This window comes from Terrapene carolina, unplaced genomic scaffold (assembly GCF_002925995.2).
Source record: "Terrapene carolina triunguis isolate 2854851 unplaced genomic scaffold, T_m_triunguis-2.0 Scaffold175, whole genome shotgun sequence".
Taxonomy (NCBI): Eukaryota; Metazoa; Chordata; order Testudines; family Emydidae; genus Terrapene; species Terrapene triunguis.
This window is the reverse complement of record NW_020664526.1, coordinates 415,141-425,919: the sequence shown is the minus strand read 5'-3', so window position 1 is coordinate 425,919 and position 10,779 is coordinate 415,141.

The following is a 10,779-nucleotide window of genomic DNA, read 5'->3' as shown; positions in this document are numbered from 1 at the left end:
TCCCTTGCTAACATGGTGGGTTGAATGGGGTACAGTTTGTTTTATTTTCCTGAAGGGGGGGAGGGGGATCTGCTTTGAAATACTGCTCTAGATCCTATGACTGACTTAATACTTGTTACACTATTTTACGGGATCAAGAGTTAGTCAGAAAGGACTCCTTGCATGAGGCCTGATCCAGAGCCCATTGAAGCCAGTAGGAGTCTTTCCATTGACTGCAGTTGGCTTTGGATCAGGCCCTTGGCAGCCTGGACTGCTTAGCATCTGGACTAGTGGATTTGTATACTGTATATTCAGATTTTGCAAATATTCCCTTACTTTCTCTCTCCATCATGTGTTCACGTCCTAATTGTCTAAACTTCATGTCTCTGCCTAACCCAAGACATTATTTTAAAAGGGATTCAGTATCTCCACTATTTTTGCACCATTAACTTCACTTCCCTCCTTGTTTACTAATGAACCTACTTTCCATCTACTCCTTCCCTCACTCTAATACAGCTGGAAAAGCCCTTCTCCATTTCCCTGTATTCAGCCCTTCCCTGCAGTAGGCCTATACACATGCATCACTTGACGGTTTGTTTCTGGCAAAGAGTCAAAGCCACAATTAATTGTTCTTTGTAGAGAAAGTTCAGCAGTTTGGTTGTCCGACTCTGGAAATTCAAGTGAGCCCCATTTGTTTAATAAAACTAGACATGCACAACCTAACAGATCCATTTTTATTGCATTCCCTTATGCATGTGTGAACACAGAAGTCACGCGCAAAGCCCAAAAGGTTTCAAGGTTTGGTTCCGCTGAGCACCTCAGGGTTTGAATACTGAGCCAGATTACCGAGGCGTGTGGGGTGAAATCTGGTCTTCACTGAAGTCTGTGCGAGTTTTGCCATTGACGTCTCTGGGGGCCAACATTTCAGTTTTGGAGTTGACAAAACCGGACTGGAAAACTCCTAAGAAAAGGCTCTCCTCGGATTGATGGGGCTTTCACTTAGGCCAGAAGCAATGAGAACTGCCTTCCACATAGTATTTCACTGTTGGTCAGAATCAAGACAGAGGTTTTAAAAATTGAATAATTTTGTAGTTTGAATACTTAGCCTGGATTCTGTGACTGGGAAGATCTATGGTACATTAACCTGACCTCCCTCTGCCATCCCTAACATAGCATCCACGGCCAGCCTTTGAAAAAGCAACAGCCCGTCTGTACCCACAGAAAGCGTGTTGCCACGTGCACCCTGATTGTGCATGCTCACATTTAACAGGGCAGCTGGCACATGTATATCTGCACAGTTTGAGTGTGGGTCTGTAGAACATGTAGGCCACTGTGTGTGTTTTCAAGTTAAAATGATCTATCTCTAGACAGGGAGGACTTAGAAAATGCCTAGACTTGATTTGTTTTAGCTATTTATTCATTTGTTTAGAAGTTTTAACAGGTTTACAAATCCTTGCCATGTAAATATCAGAAACAAAACAAGCATTACACCGGGGAGCTTTTGTTTAAAGAGAGGCTATACAGGCATATAGCAGTCAGCAGATCTTTCTCTTTAACTGGGTGTTATCATATTACAGAGGGAGCATCATTACAATACCGATCGTGTCCTTTCTAGTGATTTTATTAAAACCAGTGAAATTGCCGAGACTTTCTTTTATGCTTCCAAGTGATCCTGCAGTTTTGCATGACCGTATTTTTAGTTGCAGTCCATCTCTTATCCTTTGTCTGTACTTCTTCTCTGTCCGCTGAAATCACACATGCTGTGAGTGCCCTTGCCTCTGTCACAGGGTGAGCTGGCCCTTTAAGGGGGCTGGCGCTCCTCTGTACCTGTGCCAGCCGTATTCCACCTCTCCAGGAGAAGGGACCGATACCAGGTGTCACACCAGGGGAGTGTGTGACTAGAACTCGGCCTTCTGGGAAGCTAAGGGCAACCTGATCTCAGGGGTGGGAGCTTGCTGGGGAAAGGACAGTTGACAGCTCTCCTGAGCTCCCAGGTCGGAGGCCTGGGAGAGAGACCTGCAGGGAGCAGGAGGGCCGCAAAGGACTGTGAGTCTGCGGGGAAGGCCAAGCTGAGAAAACTCTGCACATAAAATAGCCAGCTACTTTGGTAGGCTCTTGGTCTCACAGCACTCCCTGTCTTTCCAGGACAGCTGGGAGGGTTTGTGACTTTCCACCATCCCCATCGGTCCCCTCCCCACTACGTATCCCCTTCCTCCTGACAAGGAAAAGGAGGAGGCAGAAAGTCCTGGAAAAGACCCTCACCCAGGAAATGAGCAGGCGTGTTTGGAAAGAAACAGCAGCAGGGTGAGCCAGGAGCTGCAGAGAGGCTGGACACAGCCAGGCACACCCAGGGTATGTGTACAGAGCCACTTGGGAACAGGCTGTGACTGCTGGACACTACAGCTGAGGGCAGGTCTGGGTGGGACTTATGGGGGATCAGCAGTGACTGGGGAGAGAGGCAGTGCAGAGGGGCCCCAATGAGGGAGACACCACGAAGTGATCCTGGCCTGTAAACCTGCAAGCTCCTATTCTCTTTGGATAGAGATGGACTTGAGTGGGCCTCCAGGCACTAGATCTGAAAAGCCCTGTGTAGAAGTCTCGGCTGAGGTTCGGCCCTCAGCGGGGCTGTGGGGTATCCCACCGCCTCACTCTGGTCCGCCGTCAGTCCTGGTCCAGCGGTAGTGTGGGACAGCAAACACACAGTTAGGGGCTCAGGCCCTTAAGCAGGGGCTGAGCCAATAGTTCAGGAAAAGCCCCGGGCCCTCAATCAGGGCGGGGCAGCAACCACGCAGTCTGGAGCTCAGGCCCTCAAGCAGGGGCTGAGCCAATAGTTCGGGAACCCAGGCCCTTAAGCAGGGCGAAGTCAATGGGTTTGTAGCAGCCCAGGCCCTAGGTCAGGGCGGGGCAGCAATCAAATAGTCAGGAACCCAGGCCCTTAAGCAGGGGCTGAGTCAATAAGCAAGAGGTCCCAGCCTCTCTAGGCCAGGGAAAAGGGGGAGTCTGCCACCCAAGGAGTGGGTGGCAGGGGGGGACGCAGGCCCTCCCACTCCACTGCGTCCCAGCCCGGGGCCCTAGCAGCGGCGGAAACTCGCTGCTGACAGTGGGGATCCTGGCCGCAACACACTGACATAGGCTCTGGCAGTGTTGCAGCCAGACTGGGGTCGGCTGCCCCCGGGCTACTTCCACACTCCCCCTCGTAGGGTACCTGGGCCGTACTAGTGTCCTCAGTGGTCTCCACCAACATCGGTTCCTCGGGGTAGCTGGAAAGGGGCAGGCTCGGCTCCTCCTCGGGGTAGCTGGAAAGGGGCAGGCTTGGCCAGTCCTCCTCGGGGTAACGGGCGAGAGGTAGGCTCGGCTGGCCTGGTGAGTCAGCAGGCTGGTCGTGGCCTGATGCTGTCTCCCAAGCAGGAGCTCGGCCACAGACGTCTGCTCTCTCCGCCGGCTTGTTCTCCACTGAGCTCTGCAGGCGGGCTTTTATACTTCCGGGTCGGCGCCATGACCTCTGAGGGGTGGGCGCCAGACCCGGTGGCTCCGCCCACGTTGGTGTTAGGGGAGGTTCGGCCTGCAGCGGGGCTGTGGGGTATCCCACCGCCTCACTACACCCTGACTCTCAAGTGGCCTGCCCCCTAGCATCTGTGCTAGGGCATTTCCAGCCTCTCCCTTTTCTGCCAGCCCTAACAAAATACCTTTTCCCTTAGTCACGTGTCTGTGTGGTTATGGGATCCATCAGGGCTAGCGCCTGTGGATATGTCTACACTACACACGGACCCCAGGTGCTGACTCAGGTTTGAGCCCAACTTCCCCCCTCCCTTTCCATCCACACACAAATCAGTCTGACTCAGGTCAGCAAGCACTCAGAACCCGGGTCCTAGGACCCTGCTAAGGGGAGTGGGTCAGGTGCTGAATCTTGCTGTGATTTGGGTCCAAACCCTGTCATTGTGCAGTGTGGACGCACTCAATCCACAGACTTGAGTCAGAAGCTCTGTGTAGTGAAGTATGGACATGTTAGCTTGGCTGTGAGACCCGTGTCCGGCAGCTGTAAACCCAGGTTCACAGTGCAGTGTGGATGCTCAGACACTGGCTTGGAAACACCGAGTTCACAAGTCCAGAACCAGACTTAGTGTGCTGTGTAGACATACACTGTACGGCCGAGCTGCTGGAGCACCTGCAGGGCTTGCCTCCTGGCCCGCTGCTGGTACCTTGCTAGTAACGCAGCACTCAGCAGCTCTAACAATTACACAAGACTTCACTCAGCAGAAATGTGTTAGCGTGTGAGAGATGTAAGCTGCGGCTGTGATCAGTGAAACGCTTTCATTCCAGAGGAGCGGTGGCTCCCAGAGGAACAATTGACTGTGTCGTAGCGAGGTCACTGCTGGTGACTGAGAGCTCATCGCTATCATACAGTAATCAGACAAGACAGTGAAGAGTGACTGCCAGGGAAGGGAGATGGAAGAGGGGGTGTCGCTTTGTGTCACAGTGATGGATAAAACAGCTCAAGTCAAATAAGAAGCAACCTGAACATTCATCCAAAACTGGCACTGATCCCAAATTGGACAGCAGTGGAGACAGCTGATATCCTGCTCTCAGACTAGATGTGCTCACGCCAGTTAAACCGCACGATGTGACAAAATACCTTGAGTTAATAAGAGTCCTCAAGGGTATTTAAAAACTCCAGTATGGCTGGGGTTGCCTGCATCATTGACCAGTGTGAGACAAAGATGTTAACATGGGGCTAGAGATGGGGAGATTGATGACTACATTGTGGGAAGGCAGCATTTGTGCTAGCAGGAGTTAGAATGGGGAGCCTCTGGCAGCTAAACAGCTTGGGGAGGTAGTATTGCTTAATGGTTAGAGCATGGAACTGAACCAAGGCTCCTGAGTCTCAGGCCAGAGGCCTAGCTGCTGGAGCAGTTTCCTCTCAGCAATAGGTACAGCAGGCAGCCTCCATATTCATAGAATCATAGAATCATAGAATATCAGGGTTGGAAGGGACCTCAGGAGGTCATCTAGTCCAACCCCCTGCTCAAAGCAGGACCAATTCCCAACTAAATCATCCCAGCTAGGGCTTTGTCAAGCCGAGCCTTAAAAACCTCTAAGGAAGGAGATTCCACCACCTCCCTAGGTAACGCATTCCAGTGCTTCACCACCCTCCTAGTGAAATAGTGTTTCCTAATATCCAACCTAGACCTCCCCCACTGCAACTTGAGACCATTGCTCCTTGTTCTGTCATCTGCCACCACTGAGAACAGCCGAGCTCCATCCTCTTTGGAACCCCCCCTCAGGTAGTTGAAAGCAGCTATCAAATCCCCCCTCATTCTTCTCTTCTGGAGACTAAACAATCCAAGTTCCCTCAGCCTCTCCTCATAAGTCATGTGCTCCAGACCCCTAATCATTTTTGTTGCACTCCGCTGGACTCTTTCCAATTTTTCCACATCCTTCTTGTAGTGTGGGGCCCAAAACTGGACACAGTATTCCAGATGAGGCCTCACCAATGTCGAATAAAGGGGAACGATCACGTTCCTCGATCTGCTGGCAATGCCCCTACTTATACAGCCCAAAATGCCATTAGCCTTCTTGGCAACAAGAGCACACTGTTGACTCATATCCAGCTTCTCGTCCACTGTGACCCCTAGGTCCTTTTCTGCAGAACTGCTACCTAGCCATTTGGTCCCTAGTCTGTAGCTGTGCATGGGATTCTTCCATCCTAAGTGCAGGACTCTGCACTTGTCCTTGTTGAACCTCTTCAGGTTGTTTTTGGCCCAATCCTCTAATTTGTCTAGGTCCCTCTGTATCCGATCCCTACCCTCTAGTGTATCTACCACGCCTCCCAGTTTAGTGTCATCTGCAAACTTGCTGAGAGTGCAGTCCACACCATCCTCCAGATCATTAATAAAGACATTAAACAAAACCGGCCCCAGGACCGACCCCTGGGTCACTCCGCTCGAAACCGGCTGCCAACTAGACATGGAGCCATTGATCACTACCCGTTGAGCCCGACGATCTAACCAGCTTTCTATCCACCTTACAGTCCATTCATCCAGCCCATACTTCTTTAACTTGGCGGCAAGAATACTGTGGGAGACCATATCAAAAGCTTTGCTAAAGTCAAGGAATAACACATCCACTGCTTTCCCCTCATCCACAGAGCCAGTTATCTCATCATAGAAGGCAATTAGGTTAGTCAGGCACGACTTCCCCTTGGTGAATCCATGCTGACTGTTCCTGATCACTTTCCTCTCCTCTAAGTGTTTCATAATTGATTCCTTGAGGACCTGCTCCATGATTTTTCCAGGGACTGAGGTGAGGCTGACTGGCCTGTAGTTCCCCGGATCCTCCTTCTTCCCTTTTTTAAAGATGGGCACTACATTAGCCTTTTTCCAGTCATCCGGGACCTCCCCCGATCGCCATGAGTTTTCAAAAATAATGGCTAATGGCTCTGCAATCTCATCTGCCAACTCCTTTAGCACCCTCGGATGCAGCGCATCCGGCCCCATGGACTTGTGCACATCCAATTTTTCTAAATAGTCCCGAACCACTTCTTTCTCCACAGAGGGCTGGTCACCTTCTCCCCATACTGTGCTGCCCAGTGCAGCAGTCTGGGGGCTGACCTTGTTCGTGAAGACAGAGGCAAAAAAATCATTGAGTACATTAGCTTTTTCCACATCCTCGGTCACTAGGTTGCCTCCCTCATTCAGTAAGGGGCCCACACTTTCCTTGACTTTCTTCTTGTTGCTAACATACCTGAAGAAACCCTTCTTGTTACTCTTAACATCTCTTGCTAGCTGCAACTCCAAGTGTGATTTGGCCTTCCTGATTTCACTCCTGCATGCCTGAGCAATATTTTTATACTCCTCCCTGGTCATTTGTCCAATCTTCCACTTCTTGTAAGCTTCTTTTTTGCGTTTAAGATCAGCAATATTTGCAGAGGGCATGTCTTGACTTTATAATCCATGGAAGATGCTTCAGTTCAAGGGCCTCTAGCCCTTCCTCTAAGCCACCAAGTTATGAGTGCAGGCTAAGTGAGAGCAGTACCTTACTCCATGAGTAGGACCATTGAAATTAATGGGACTACGTGGAGAGTAAGGGTTGGTCCTACTTTGCCTTCATTCCCCCATGTGTAAAGCAGGGATCATCCTTCCTTTGTGTGTCCTCGCTGTTTAGATTGGAAGATTTGTGGAGCAGGGACTCTCTCTCCCTCTGTGTGTGCAGCACCTACCACAATGGGGCCTTGATCTCTGTTGGAGCTTCTAGCTCAAAGACACGAACACCAGAGTTACGGAATGACCATGGGGAACTGGAAGTAAGCTATCAGGCAGCAGCGGAGACGAAACCAACCAACCAGCAAATACAGTACTGTACTGTGCGTGGATTGCATCTTAAAGGGAGGCACATCTGGGCTACCTGTCCCCTCCCCCACCCCCTACTCACCACGGCGCGGGGCAGCCATGTACAGCTAGGAGGTGCTGGATGCTGTTTTCCCCTCTCCCTCCCCCCTGGCTGGGAGGGGGACAAACTTGCAAGCTCAGAGCTCAGCAAAGGTGATGCCTGGGAGCATCAAGAAGGGTCACATGCCCCTCCCTAGATGCCTGGGGGGGCATATTCAGCAGGGAACCGCAGTGGCGAAAGGAGCAGAACATGGGGCTGCTGCTCCCAGGAGCCAGCTCTTCTGGCGCAGCTGTACGGGTACCGGCCCCAGCCCTGTCCTCCGGCGGGGCTGGACAGACCCCAGGAGACGCAGCTGCATGGAAGGGCTGGGGGCGGGGCCGGGGGCAGTACAGCCGCGCGGGAGGAGCTGCCGGTGTGGGGCTGCCCTCCTTTCACCTGAAATCGGTATCCGGCGCAGTGGGAGGACAAAGTCCCCACCCCCAGGCAACATGGGATGGGGAGAGGATCGGGAGAGCGTGGGGTCCCGGGCTGGGGGTGGGGCGAAGAGGAGTCACGTGGGGGGTCACCTGTCCCCCTTTGTGTCCCTCCCATGAGTCGCCCATGCCGGCTGGGAAAGAAACTTCCCGAGCTGCTACTGAAAGCTGACCTGGAGTGTAAGCTGCTGGAGTCGGAGCCCAAGCTCCTGCCTGCACGCTGCGCTCTGGAGGAGCGGCTCAGCTTTAAAGGGCCACAGTCTGCACTGCACACCAAGCACCCACTGACACCGTGGTGCCCCAGGGTGCCTCACTCATCACCCTTGCAGCCAGGGGGCTAGAGCCAGCTGCCTCTCCCCACCCCCACTCGCCAGGCAGCCACTGCAGAGCTGTAAGCACCTGCTCCGAGCAGTCCGCCCCGAGGAGCATCCATAACAGCTTGTTCAGAGTTACGAACCACCTCCATTCCCGCGGCGTCCGTAACTTGGAGGTTCTACTATGCTATAAACAGCTGAATCCATCTCTAGATTAAGAACAGATTCACCTTGAACACTTTTCATATGTTTTCATGACTTCAGTGCATGTTGAGGGCTCACAATATGACACAGGTGATGCTCTAGCATCCTAGTGACGTTACTGACGGTCTACAGTGACCCTATAAGAAATGGACACATACAGGCTGGTGGGTTTAATGTCTGGTCCATAATGTTACTTTAATGAAGTTTGTGCAGAAGAATTTCCTCCACTGTTGTGCACAATAAGTCATTCCAACAAAGACGGTAAGTAAATATTCTACCTATACAATGGAGCTGCTTTTCTGAACGAAAGCTTTGGGGTTTTTCCTTCCCACTCTCCATAGTAACACAAGGAAGGAGCCTATATTTTTTGAAGAGCAATTTTCATGAGAACAAGTTTAAAGGCATGGTAAGAAAAGCAAACACATGTTCTGGAAACAAATTAAGTTTCACCCCAAAATCAATAACAATTTTTAAGGTCAGACAGTTTGAGTCTAGTATCTGAGCACCTCCCACTCTTATTGATCCTCTCCGCACCCCTGTGAGACAGGGCAGTGGTGTTATCCCCATTGCGTGGATGGGCGACTGAGCCGGAGAGGCGCTAAACCAGGGATCTGCAACCTTTGGCGCGTGGCCCGCCAAGGAAAGCTGCTGGCGGGCCAGGCCGGTTTGTTTACCTGCAGCGTCTGCAGGTTCGGCCGATCGCAGCTCCCACTGACCGCGGTTCGCCGTCCCAGGCCAATGGGGGCTGTGGGAAGGGCGGCCAGCGCATCCCTCAGCCCGCGCCGCTTCCCACAGCCCCCCCATTGGCCTGGGACAGCGAACTGCGGCCAGTGGGAGCCGCGATCGGCTGAACTTGCAGATGCTGCAGGTAAACAAACCATCCCGGCCCGCCAGCGGCTTTCCCTGGTGGGCCGCGTGCCAAATGTTGCCGGTCCCTGCGCTAAAACCTAATCCCCATTGAAATCAGTGGAGTTAGGCACCTAATGACCTTTGAGGATCTGAGCCTAAGTGACTTGCAGGTCATACAGGGAATCTGTGGGGGAAAACAGGGAATTTAACTCAGGTTTGAGTCCTAAACTACCCCCCAAGTCATGGACCGTTCTTCCTTTCTTAAGTCTTGCACCAGAAATGCTGTTATTCACTCACGGATACAACCACAAGACAGCTTAGCTCTACTAAAGTACCTGTGGTGTTTTCCAACAGCTAGTGGCTGGAAGGTTCCCTATAAAGCACACTTGTTTCAGAGGGAGAAGTGCTTTAGCACCAGTCCTGACTGGCTGTGAGAGTTGCACAGATAGAAGTCAATGTAAAGCCCTACAGTCTTCCAATGAGATCATCTCAGAGGAGGCCTCTTTGTCCTGCATCAGAATACAGGGGCCAGAAAAGCAGAGCTCCACAAAGGCCCAGGTCCCAGGCCTTCAGTGGGGAAGCAAGCCAGTGTTGGTGTAGTGCATTCTTCTCCCTCTGTATTCAACAGGAATAATCACTCAAGTCCATGGTACAGTCTGAAAAGCAGATAACCAGGTGGAAGCCTGTGCTTTGTTCACTTGCCGTGTGATAGGTGAACAGAAGCAGCAGACAGATTATGAAGAAATATTACGAGGCTTTCCCACAGGTCACTGTTAGTCAAATTGGGTTTGACAGAGACCTAGTTTATTGCCTTTTTTTTTCTTGCTAGAAACGGAGACCGCACCAAGACTATTTCTTAATATGTAACCCTTGGCAACTGACTCCGAAGAATACACTGGCTTGCGTCCCTTTCAGGGAATAGTAACAAATTCCTCCACTTAGCCTTGCATCATAGATTTCTGGTGATACGTCCGTGCTTTTTTTTTTTTTTCCTAATAGCTTATTTACAATGACCTTGACACAAAGAGGAATATTGTACAGAGGGATGAGGTGGAGTATACCACGCAGGGAGCATCTTGCTTTTAAATAGTCTTTATGCCCATACTAGTAAAATTAAAGGACAGGTTCGGCATGGCAGATATTTCTTGTATTGGTTCTTCCACAATCTTTCCATTCGCTTTCCCTCTGGAAGAATATTTGCAGCTGTTGCCCATTGACCTTGGAACATCTGTAATGCGCACCCATTAAATACAACCTCACCTCTGAGAGAGGGAGCATTGTTATCACCATTTTAGACAGGGGGACTGAGCCACAGAATGATGGCTGCCAATGTTTCCAGAAGTGGCTATTGATTTTTGGATACCTCTTGCCGATTACTCAAATGAAGACATCTAGGCCCAGATCCTCAGAGGTAACTGGCCCCATTGAAATCAGTGGAAATTAGGAACCCAGACACCTTTTGTGGATCTGGGCCCTAGGGATGGGTTTTCAGAGATACTGAGAACCCAGCAGGTCTTGTTGACTGTAAGAGATGTTAATGCTTAACACCTCTTGAAATTCAGACCCTTGCTGTC